The sequence below is a fragment of the Oratosquilla oratoria genome, chromosome 40 (genome assembly GCF_046742065.1).
Source record: "Oratosquilla oratoria isolate Oo_2021 chromosome 40, ASM4674206v1, whole genome shotgun sequence".
NCBI lineage: Eukaryota > Metazoa > Arthropoda > Malacostraca > Stomatopoda > Squillidae > Oratosquilla > Oratosquilla oratoria.
Window position 1 is genome coordinate 8388976 of NC_134816.1, and position 12981 is coordinate 8401956.

Genomic DNA, 12981 nt, shown 5'->3' on the forward strand with positions numbered 1-12981 from the left:
TCAACACATGCAGATGAGTGTGGCAGAGCTAATAAGTTGCACATAAATGTTGCAAGAAGGTTAAACTTTTCTGTTTATTGTTCCCATCTTTCACTAAACGTAAATCCAGAAAACAGTTGCAGACTATGCCTTTATGTGTGTCATTTGCATATAGAAAATCTCGCCATAGCTCTTGTAGCAAATGTAGCTCATCCTCCTTTATCAATGTTGGAAAATTTTAACATAGTGTGCCTCATACTTTATTTTAAGTGGCAAAAGAGATATTCTATTCTTAAACTAACATTTTAAGCAATTGTTTACAAATTGGCGAAAAAAAAAATCCAAGAATTTTTCATTTTTTACAGTTTATATCCAAGATTCCAAGATGATGACAAAAATCCCAAGATCTTGGGGGAGCCAAGGAGTGGCTACACTGTAATCCTGCTGAACACAAGTAAACCAACTATAAAAAATATATAAGCAGTGCCTTAGTAACGCAAATACCCAGTTCTGGTTATTTTATGTTTTAGAATAACATTAATGTTGTAGATTAGGTATCATTTTATTGAGAATATTCGAAAGCATTAAATACTTCTCCATTTCATCTTTTTCGTTGAAGTTATTACAAGAGACAAAAATCGGTAACGCATCGACGGCAATGCACTACCTGCTGGGCGATAACGCGCCCAGCTCTGCATATGGGGAAATTATACATTATTGGGGCATGTACGTCTTTACCTAACTTTAGTGCACGGGAAGGAGCTTAGTTGATATTTCGTGATAGTATGTCAATAAGCTGTCCTTGATTGCTGGAAATTAATCTTGCTTCACCCTTTGCAATATCTGTTACGTTGCATTGCGTGTGGAACAAGATTATGTAAACATGAATATTATATGTTGATCTTGGGTTAAATCAAGTAGAATTTGTATACAGAAATTAAACTCTTCAATATCGTACGTTTTACAAGGTGTATAAAAATAGAATTATACCCTTTCGTAACATTGTGCAATGCTGTTGTTTTAAACCCGTGTACTGTGCCAAGACACGACAGTTATCGTATCAGAGCTGTACCGTACGAGTGAAGGGAATCAAATCAGCTGGTTGGGAGTGTATAGGGTATCAAACGTAAGAGTAATTGGTTGGGTGACTTTTATTGGGGTTTACGTATAATTTGAAGCCGATTTCCTAGGATAAATTCGGACATACTAAGCAGGAAAGTCGCTTCGAAAAGAGTAAGTATACTTACTAGAGCAATATTCGCGGGCGAAATGAAATAATCGCTGGAATGTTTAAGTTTTCAGTGTCAAAAAAGTTGAGAACTTGAGTTGTTTGTTATATTTCATATAAAGAAGATATTTCCCCATAATCATGACTTGTCACATTTCATTTTTGAGTAGCCGATAAATTTTCTGTAATTCAAATTCTGATAAAGGTAATGTTAATTAATTAATTTAATGCTCACTTGCTGAAATGGTATCCTTAGTTAAGGAGGTTGAACAAAGTTCAGATGAAGTTCAAAGGCAAAACACCTTGAACTGAGCCTATATTTAGCGAGAGGTTGATGGTATGTGACAATATAAACATGATAGGCCTATTCAAGCAGCTTAGTCTAATTGTTTTAATGAAGACTTATTCTGATGAGTTTTTTCATGAAGGCAGTGGCTGTTTTTACGACGAGTCGTAAGAATAGTCCTCAGGCTATTCTTTTGACATGGTTGATAGCACCCTCTATCATGAACTTTTGAATTAAATTTTTATGACAATAAACCTAACCTAACAATTCTCCCAGGAATGTTTCAAAAAATTGTAAATGCACAAATTTATCTTTAGTTGTTAATGACGTATGAAGATGTCTTGGAATAGACAGAAGTCTAGTTCTTACTCACATTTGAATTGGTTGTGTTCCAGTAGTAGATTTCAGCTGGTATTTTTTACCTCCATGCTGACAGCAATAATCTATTGAAAAATACTACAGCTCTGTTAGGAGCACATTTAGTAGCTGATTGTATTGTTCTGGAATTCCTGGTATCAAGATTTACATTATTAGACTTTTCCCAGCTGGAAATCTTAGAGCTACAAATGAATCAAATTCTGCACCTGCTACAAGTAATTTGAAATTAGTGGCAGTTATTTTGAATTTAGTTCAAAAGTTCATGATAGAGGGTGCTATCAACCATGTTGTAAGAATAGCCTGAGGACTGTTCTCACGACTTGTCATAAAAATAGCCACTGTGTTTCATGAAATTCAACTTTCTTCACTTCCCATCATCCTATGTCTCATTGTTGCAATAAATAAAGGACTAGGTTTAGCTATAGTAGCTGGATCTGTGCTTGTCAATGGTCCTCAAATCATTAAAATTGTTGGGGCCAGTAGTCTTGAGGACATCAGCTTTTTAGGAACCAGCCTAGAACTGTTTGCCCTCCTTGCTACAGTCTCATACAAATATACTCAAATACACATGTTCTGGAAGAGGTTCATCCCTGTTACTCAAGCTCAATAGCCTGGTTGCTGTTAGTACTTTGGACACATGTGGTGGCCATGATATAACAGTAGAAAAATACTCAGTATTATATTACTTGTGCACACCTATATGATATAGCATTAGAAACTTAGATATTAATTTTTTAAATTATAATACATGAACGTAATGTGCAATTTTCTTGGGGGAAATAAAAAACAAAAAACCTTGCTACAAGCAAATTTACTAACGAACGAAGCCGCCAGGATATGGTAACGGACGCCATGCCAGTCCAGTCACAATCAGATGACGGCTTTCACATTGTGGACTGGATGTTCTCCAACTCCAGGTGACATTAATAAGTGCTGTTACAGTGTGAGTGTAGTAGTTATAGAGGGATCAGCTTGTTGAGTGTAGTTGGGAAGGCTTATGGGATGGTCTTGATTGAGAGGATTAGGAGAGGAACAGAGGGAGTACTGTAATTGGTGAGGAACAGTGTGGTTTTAGGACAGGTAGGGGATGTGTAGATCAGATTTTTGTGGTAAGACATATGTGAGAAAGCTATAAGAAAAGGTAAGAATGTTTTTTGGGCTTTTATGGATCTGGAAAAGGCTTATGACAGGGTAGACAGGAAGGCACTGTGGGAGGTACTGCAGATATATGGGATAGGAGGAAAGCTGTTGAGAGCAGTCAAGAGTTTTTATGAGAGTATTAGAGCTTGCATTAGGATTAGAAATGGAGAGAGTAATGGTTTGAGTTAAAGGTGGGACTTCGTCAGGGGTGTGTTATGTTGCCCTGGCTGTTCAGTCTTTACATGGATGGGGTGGTGTGAGAGTTGAATGCAAGGGTAGTGGGTCAGGGGTCGGAGATGATTAAAGAAAATGGAGAAAAGTGGGAGGTGAGCCAGCTGTTGTTTGCTGATGACACTGCTTGTAGCAGGATTAGAGGAAGGATTGAGGAAGTTATAGAGTTTGAGAAGGTGTGTAAAAGAAGGAAGCTGAAGATAAATGTGGGCAAAAGTAAGGTGATGTGTACAAGGGGAGAGAGTGACAGTAGGCTGGAAGTGAGCATTAAGGGTGAGAAACTGGAGGAAGTGGGTATTTTCAGAAACTTGGGTGCGAATGTGACAGGAAAGGGAGTGGGGGTGGAGGTAGAATGTAGATTGAGAGAAGCGAGTAAATGCCTTGGTGGATTAAAAAGTATGATGAGAAATAGACATCTGGGAATGGATGCTAAGAGGAGGTTATATGAAGGAGTGATTGTGCCAACAGCAATGTACAGGAAGAAAGAAGGAGTTTGAATGTGTTTCAGATGAAATGTCTGAGAAGTATGATAGGGGTTACTAGGCTAGATAGAGTGAGAAATGAGGAGGTGAGGCAGAAAACAGGGGTGGAAAGGGAGCTGGGAGATAGGGTTGTTGAAAGAGTATTAGGATGGTTTGGACACATGGAAAGAATAAGGGAAGAAAGATTAGCAAAAGAAGTGTGGAAGGTGGAGGTGGAAGGAGTGAATATGAAGGGGCATCCTAGGATGAGATGGTTGGGAGGGGTGAAAGGGGCTTTACAAAAGAGAGGAAGGACAAGAGAGGACAGAAGATAGGAGAGAATGGAGAAGGGTTGTGTATGGATGAGGCTGTGATACATGAGAGGGAGTGGGTGGGGGATGGGGGGTGAGGAAGTATGTATGAGGAAAAAAATTGACGCCGCCCAAAGGGATTTCTCCCCCTCTTCTCCTTTTATGCATGAGGGGACAGAGAGGGGGGGGTCACCGAATTTATGAAGTGGCCTTGCTGTGGATGTGCTGTGTACATCCACTACTGAATGGAGCTGCAATGCTAGGTTTGAGATGCCATGTTGCCATTTTGTCTAGTCCTGTCAATGTCAATTTGGTCAATTTTTAGATGTGCACACCTACGTGATATAGCAATAGAAAACTAAATATTAATTTTGTAAATTATAATACAACAGCATAATATAGGTTTTTCTAGGCTGAAATCAATAACAGAAAAAGTTGGTAAAAGTGATACTCAAACAAATGTAATCGCTCTGACTGCTTGAGACGCCATCTTTGTTTTGGTAGGTGCGGAGGTCAAGGAAATTAAAGTATGATAAAGTTGTATATTCTAACCTAACCTGCACTTAGTAATGCAGCACCAGTAATTCTAGAGGTCATCATCATAATCGTCAACCTCGGGATCTGTCAAAACAAAGATGGTGTCTTAAGGAGTTGCTGCAATTCCATTTGATAGTGAATTGCTTTTAGCAACATTTTCTGTTATTAATTTCTGCCATTGCTGCAATTCCATTTGATAGTGAATTGCTTTTAGCAACATTTTCTGTTATTAATTTCTGCCATGAAAAATATATATTGCATTGATGTATTATAATTTATAAAGTTAATAATTAATTTTCTAATATTGTATAGGTGTACACTTCTAAAAGAGATACTGTCAGTTTGACAATGGTATTGACATAGTGCGCCGGGTGTCCTCCCACTTCAAGTGACGTCACCATGCTGCATATTTTTAAAACAATCCCATGGAACTGAAATTCATGCTTTTCTTCAAGCTATGAAATTTCACTACACACCACAGTCCGATCACATGCCAAACCAGCCATAAACATCCCTGACAACTATGACGACCTTGATGACCTGTAGAATTGTAGGTGCCACATTTCTAAGTGCAGGTTAGGGTAGGTGAATGTATTGTACTTTAATTTCTTTGACCTCAGCTTTTATCAAAACAAAAATGGTGACTCAAGCAGTTTCCGCAGCTCCATTCATTAGTGTATTGCTTTTAGCAACTTTTTATGTTATTGATTTCCACCAAGAAACATGGTTAAATTTTAAAGTGCACACCTACATAATACAGCAATAGAAAATTGAATAATAATTTTGTAAACCAACATAATATATATTATTGGCGGAAATCAATAATAGAAATATTAGCTAAAAGCTATTAACAAACAAACATCCACTTTGACTACTTGAGATGGCATGTTTGTTTTGGTAGAAGCTGAGATTGAAGAAATTAAAGTATGCTAAATATGTATATTCTAACCCAACCTAACCTACCTAACCTAACCAGACATGCCTACCTGAACTAACCTGCATTTAGTAATGCAGTACCTGTAATTCTAGAGGTCATTAGGCCATCATTGTCATCTCCAGCCTCCGAATTTATCAAAACAAAGATGGCTTCTAAAGGAGTCTATGCAACTTTATTTGTTTATAGCTTTTATGAACTTTTTCTATTATTGATTTCTGCCAAGAATAACATATATTACGTTGATGTATTATAATTTACAAAATTGTTTAATTTTTAATTACCATATCATGTAGTTGTACACTTCTAAAAAAATACCAAAAAATGTATATTATGTTTATGTATTATACAGTAATTTACAAAATATTTTATTTTCTGTTGCTATATCTCACTTCTAAGAATTTACCATTATTTGTGCCTTATAATCAGGTATTATTTTAGAAGTACACAACTAAGCAATATATCAATAAGAAAATAACTGTTAATTTTGTAAATTAAAATACATCAACGTTAATATCTGTTTTTTGTGGTATTACCAAGGAAGTATTTACCTAATTGTAGTATATAGGAAAGGAGCAATACCCATAGGGTTTTGTCTCCTGTTCTCTAATTTTCTAACATACCTAGACTCAAATTCATGTACTGTTCCAACTTAATCTATATATTTGATTTCCAGTTATCATATATAGATTTGAACTCATGTATTGTTTGAGCTTGGGCTATCTCACCTTCTAAGCTATTCCCCATATTTAGGCATCTATATACATTTGGGAATGGATGCTAAGAGTGTATGAAGGAGTGATTGTGCTGACAGCATTGTACAGGGCAGAAACATGGAGCATAAGAGAGGAAGAGTGGAGGAGTTTGAATGTGTTTGAGATGGGGTGCATGAGAAGTATGATAAGGGTTACTAGGCTGGATAGAGTGAGAAATGAGGTGAGGAGGAGAACAGGGGTGGTAAGGGAGTTGGAGATAGGGTTGATGAAAGAGTATTGGGATGATTTGGACACATGGAAAGAACAAGTGAAGAAAGACTAGTAAAAGAGGTGTGGAAGGCAGAGGTAAAAGAGCATGAGGGGTTGACCTAGGATGAGATGGATGGATGGAGTAAAAGGGGCATTGAGAAAGAGGGGAATGTCAATTGAGGAAGGATGGGAGAGGACAGAATATAGGGGTGAATGGAGAATGGATGGTTGTGTATGAATAATGCTGTGATACATGAGGTGGAGTGGGTAAGGGATCAGGGGTGAGGGAGTATGTGTGAGAAATAAATTGACACAGCCCGAAGGGATTTCTCCCCATCTTTTCTGCATGAGGGGATGGAGGGGGGGGGGTTGCTGATTTGATGAAGCAGCCTTACTGTGGATGTGCTGTGTTTTGTGACACTGCTTCTGACCACGGGCAATGGGTGAGATGCAGAGATGACCCATCATCCAGGAGGTGCCAAGAGAAGAGGGTGGAATATGTTAGGGATGGAATGAGTGGGAGTGGTTTTTATGCCCTTGTTTTTTTGGCTACCTCCCTTATAAGGGGGAAAAAGTCTTTGGTATATATGTATGTATATGGGAAACTATTTCTTCACATCCTTTCAACATGTGGTCTTTCTTAATTTACATCCATGACCTCTTAAAGCCTTCCCATCTTTAATCGGGAGATCTCTTCTATCAATGCAATCTATCCCCTTTAGTGACCTGAACACTGTAACAGGGTTGCGGAGTCAGAGTCGGAGGTTTTAGCTGGGAGTCAGAGTCGGATTTCTAAGAGTACTAGGAGTCGGAGTCAGAATTTTTTATCCGACTTCGACTCCTTAAGTCCAATCAAATTTTTATTTGCAAATTTCAATTGAGTAGTCTATAAGTTCTATAATTATGAACAAAGCCTATTTTTTTTATGTTTACAAATAAGAAATTTGTATAGATTTGAGCTTTAACCTCGTTATTAACGTAATGATACTGGTAGATTCAAGGAACATATAAAATACTTTGTTGTAAGAAATTTTTATAGATTGAATTTTTAACCTAGTTATTAACATAATGATACGGGTATATTCAAGGTACAGTACATATATTTTGTAATATTCTTGAAAGCTTTGTCTGCATTTTTACCATTACAGTAATTGGCAAGCTAACAATAGCTGTAAAATACTGTCTATAGATGTGCACTGTGAAATAATTTGTTGCTATTGTGCAAATAGAAAGCAGTAGGTCTCATTATTCCGAGTTTAAATCTAAAAAATTTGATATGTTTTGTGTTGAGAAAATTTAATAACCATCCAGTATAGAATAGTTTTATAGCTAGTTACAGGATATATACCATTTATAGAAGTTTCCAGAATGTAGTTTGTATTAATGTTTCATTCATTCTATACTAGTAACTATGGGAGTTATAGCCAGTGGAATGTATTTCTATTTTTAATAAATATTCAATAAATATAATTATTAATTCAGATTCCTGAATAATTTGTCAATTGTCAAGTGACAGAGATGATTTTTATCTTTAAATAATTTAAACTAGCTACTTAACCTTTGTTGACAATCTAATTAATTCAAATTATGTTAACATCTAGAACTCCATCATGTACACACATACATGACAGTGTAGACAATAGTAAATATCCACTACGTATGCACTATGCACGTACGTCTTCATGTATGTAAAAGTCAATGGAAGTGTTTTTGTGTGGTTTACTGTTTTGTAGGAGCTTTGTCATGCTGGGATAATGCCCTGAGATAAACTTTGACCAGTCTCAGAGGCCAGATAGGAATGACATTAGAGCATATGTCACAGCATTTGGTGATGACTGAAAAGGGGAGGAACAGCAGCAACTATGAACTGTGTGCACAGGGGAAGGTTGTCTCTCTCTTTCCTAAACTGATTCCTGGTTTTTATGATAACATGGTGAAATTAATTCTGTAGTAAGTACTAGGTAGGGCATCCTCCATTAACCTTTCCTCATCATGATTTGTCACATTTTTCCTAATATTGTGATAGAAGGTTTATGAGAATGGACAAATGAAATAACAGATGATTTTTTTTGGGGGGGGAAGGGGAGGGACAAAAAAAAAAAAAATGTATAGCTTGAAGTGGCAACTCTGCCATGACAGATTTGAAAGTGCTCATAAGCTGGTAGATGATCATGAGCATAAATAATACCATTATATATTTAATATATATGTTTATGCGAATATACGTGCTTGTGTGCATATATATATATATAAAGCTGGGTGAGTGTATATGTGAGTATATTTATCATACATGTGAATGTTTCATGTAGAAAATAATATACATGAAAAATATTTGTAAAATGCTTGCTGAATAGGTGTGGGAGGCTGGTATATGGATCTGCAGAATAGATTTCCACATAGGGGTCAAGGAGTTAAGGAGTTGGGAGTCGGATGAATCAAAGGAGTCGGAATCGGCATCCTAGGAATTCTAGGAGCTGGAGTCGGAGTCGGACCTTATACCATCCGACTCCGCAACCCTGCACTGTAATCATGTCACCTCTTTGAGATTTCAAAGTTGGTAGACCCAGTACTTTTAGTCTTTCTTTATATGGTTTATCAGCCAGGCTGGGGACCAGTTTGGTTGCTGCACTTTGTATTCTCTCAATCCTGCTTATATCCTTCATTGTGTGGAGACCATACTACTGATGTATATTCCAGTCTTGGACATATCAGGGTTTTGATGAGTTTTTTCATCATCTCTTCATATAATGGAATGCCATTTTAATCTTCTGCAGTGGTCCATATGTCTCTCCTACATAATATATCAATACATACATATACCAAGGCTTTTTCCCCCCTTACAAGGGAGGTAGCCAAAAAGGAAAAGACATAAAATCATTCCCACCCATTCCATCCCTAAATACACTCCACTCCCCTCCACCTTCCCTCTTATCTTAGCACCTCCTGGATGACGGGTCATCCCTGCACCCTGTCCACAGCCCTGGGTCAGAGGCAGTGTCGCAAGGTACAGCACATCCACAGCAAGGCCGCTTCATTAAATCAGCGACCCCCCCCCTCCGTACCCCCATGCAGAAAAGGAGAAGATGGGGAGAAATCCCCTTGGGCTGTGTCAAATTTTGCTCACACATACTACCTCACTCCCCATCCCCCCACCCATTCCACCTCATGCATCACAACATCATCCATATCCAACCATTCTCCATTCACCCCTGTCTTCTGTCCTCTCCTGTACTTCCTCAACAGACATTCCCCTCTTCCCTAAAGCCCCGTTCATCCTATCCATCCATCTCATCCTAGGATGTCCCCTCATGTTCACTCCCTCCACATCTGCCTTCCATACCTCTTTTACTAGTCTTTCTTCACTTATTCTTTCCATGTGTCCAAACCATCCTAATACTCATTCATCAACCCTATCTCCCGACTCCCTTACCACCACAGTTCTCCTCCTCACTTCCTCATTTCTCACTCTATCCAGCCTAGAAACCCCCATCATACTTCTCAGACATCTCATCTCAAACACATTCAAACTCCTTCTCTCTTCCTCTTGTATGTTCCATGTTTCTGCCCCATACATTGCTGTTGGCACAATCACTCCTTCATACAGTCTCCTCTTAGCATCCATTCCCAGATGTCTATTCCTCATTACACTTTTTAATCCACCAAGGCATTTACTCCCTTCTCTCAATCTACATTCTACCTCCACCTCCACTCCACCTTTTCCTGCCACATTTGCACCCAAGTATCTAAAACTATCCACTTCCTCCAGTCACTCTCCCTTAAGGGGGTTAACGACACCTTTAGGTCATTTTCTAAAATATTTAGAGTAAAGAGCTGAAACTTCTCAGGTAAATAGGTATCCATATTGCCTACATTTTAGGTGAAGCAGAATGATGTATGTACACATGTACGTATACCAGTAGCGACATTTAAAAGTGCACAGCACCATAATACGTGGACCAATTTGTTTTATATTTTGGCTATGATTAGTCAGTAGGCACACCTAGGGCCGGTCATTGAGTAATTGAACAATTTCCTTTATACTTTTGCATACAGGCATTTCAATTTTAATGTCTGGCAAAAATCGTGAAAAATACAATTTTTTTGCTCTTGTTTCCATTATTACTCCGAACTCTTTCATCCTATTCAAAATATTCGAACGATCGGCCCTAGCAGTTACTAAAAGTAATATTCCCTGTAAGTTTCATCTAAATCTGATGTATATTAGATTTTTTATGATTAAAAAAAAGTAGAAAAATATCGAACGGAGATATGGCAACTTGAAATATGAATATATCTGTAACTTGCTTATAGTTTCACCAATTTGACTAATTTTTTTCATGGCTTAATTCTTATTATATAATAAGTACAGTAAAAATTATCAACATATTTTAATTATAAGTACTTTAAATATTGAAAAACTAAAGTATAAGTATGTCACAGTAGTGACGACGCACAGACGACAACATCATATAATTTGCTTTTTTGCACCTTTGGCGGTTTCTTCATGTGAAACCTCTCTGCTGGGGGTCTTCAGGGTATCTAAATCATTGGAAAGAGGTTTATTTTCCAGTAGTGGGCGCCTTCTCTTTCCTCATCAGATTCCCCTCGCCAATCTATGTTGGTAGGGCACCCCCTCCAGCATCATATGATGTCCCTTCTTCTTTCTTCTTCCTGTATAGCCTTGATCTTTTTCCTCTTGCTTTCTTCTTTGGATTTAATCTTCCTCTTTGAATTGTTTAGTCTAATGTTGTCCTTTACCTCTGTCACCGTCACAGAGGTGCAGGTGAGGGCGGTGGTGGAGTGAGAGGTGGTGAGATCTTTAGTCGTCTTTGACTGCTTGCCATCTTTAACTGCTGTTTTTTGTCATTGTGATGTTCTTTTGTTCTTTTTGCTACCCATGATGACTGTACTAAAGAGTAATATGTACTAGCTAAAGTAATAGATTGCAATGAGAGCTCATGAGACATGCGTACTTCCCTTTTCAGAGCTAGCCGGGAACTAACGCTTAGTTTCGCACAAAGTTGGTGAAATATTCTCCCTCCACCTTCCTCCCTTCCCCTCCACAATCGTATTGGCCGTTGATACACTGGGCGAGTGTAAATTCAATCAAATTTCAATGTTATTCGCTGCGCCTGAAGGTCCTAAGTGGCACGCCTTCCTCTAGTGTGGGTTGCACCTTTAAATTTGTCCCTTTAAACCTCACCCAGGACCTTTAAATTGCGCGCGACTGGAAAATTATTTGTCGGGATTTATTTCTAAGTGGTATACGAACATTTTGAACACAGTTTTGAAAAATGCCATATCTTGACCAAATTCACCCCCCCAGGTGTTGCATACCCCCTTAATGCTCACTTCCAGTCTGCTGCCACTTTCACCCCTTGTACATCTCATCACCTTACTTTTACCCACATTTATCTTCAGCTTATTTCTATCACACACTCTCCCGAACTCTGTCACCAACTTCCTCAAACCCTCCTCCAATCCTGCTACAAGCGCAGTGTCGTCCACAAACAACAGCTGGCTCACCTCCCACTTTTCTCCATTTTCTTTAACCATCTCCAATCCCTGACCCACCTCCCTTGCATTTACCTCTCGCACCACTCCATCCATGTATAAGTTGAACAGCCAGGGCGACATAACACATCCTTGACGAAGTCCCACCTTTACCTCAAACCACTCACTCTCTCCATTTATAATCCTGACACATGCTCTACTACTCTTGTAAAAACTCTTGACAACTCCTAGAAGCTTTCCTCCTATCCCGTATATCCGCAAAACCTCCCACAGTGCCTTCCTGTCTACCCTGTCATAAGCCTTTTCCAGATCCATAAAAGCCCCCCAAAAATCTTTCCCCTTTCCTATAGCTCTCTCACATATGTCTTACCACAAAAATCTTATCTACACAACCTCTCCCCATCCTAAATCCACACTGTTCCTCACCAATTACTCCCTCTGTTCCTCTCCTAATCCTCTCAATCAAGATCCTCCCATAAGCCTTCCCAACTACACTTAACAAGCTAATCCCTCTGTAACTACTACAGTCACACTTGTCCCCTTTTCCCTTGTAAAGTGGAACTATACAGGCACCCCTCCAGTCCTCCGGCACTCTACCCTCTCTCCAGCAAACATTAAATAACCTCACCAGCCAGTCCACCATCACTGTACCTCTTTTTTTTTTTAGACATTCTGCATGGCATCCATCCAGACCAGGTGCCTTATCTGCTTTCATTATCTTAACAACTGCCTTCACTTCATCCTTCCTAATTTCTCCTCCATTATCCTCACTCATCATATATCAATACAAAATTAAATATTAGTTAGGTAAATTAAATTACATACACATAGTATTTGTTTTTCTTGGCAGAAATTAAAAAAAAAAAAAAATTGCTTAAAGCAATATACAACTGGACAGAGCTCTAACACGAGCTTCAAGACGCCAAGTTCATGTCGTCTCTCCAATCCTATACAAACATATCATTCCCTGCCTATGACGACACTGATGACCTCTAGGGAGGCTTAATGCATGCCCCG

The 12981-nt window shown here is 38.5% G+C and overlaps 1 protein-coding gene across 2 annotated transcripts in view; it reads left to right on the forward strand.

The window, feature by feature from the left end:
- The first annotated feature begins 1024 nt into the window (after positions 1-1024).
- LOC143020631 (serine/threonine-protein kinase RIO3) overlaps positions 1025-12981 on the forward strand; it is a 130169-nt gene continuing 118212 nt past the window's right edge. The window contains exon 1 of one of the 2 annotated variants that reach the window (XM_076177119.1): positions 1025-1212. The gene's annotated coding sequence lies outside the window, so the exon portion shown is untranslated. The remainder of the gene's footprint in view (positions 1213-12981) is intronic. The other variant, XM_076177118.1, reaches the window with a different exon arrangement.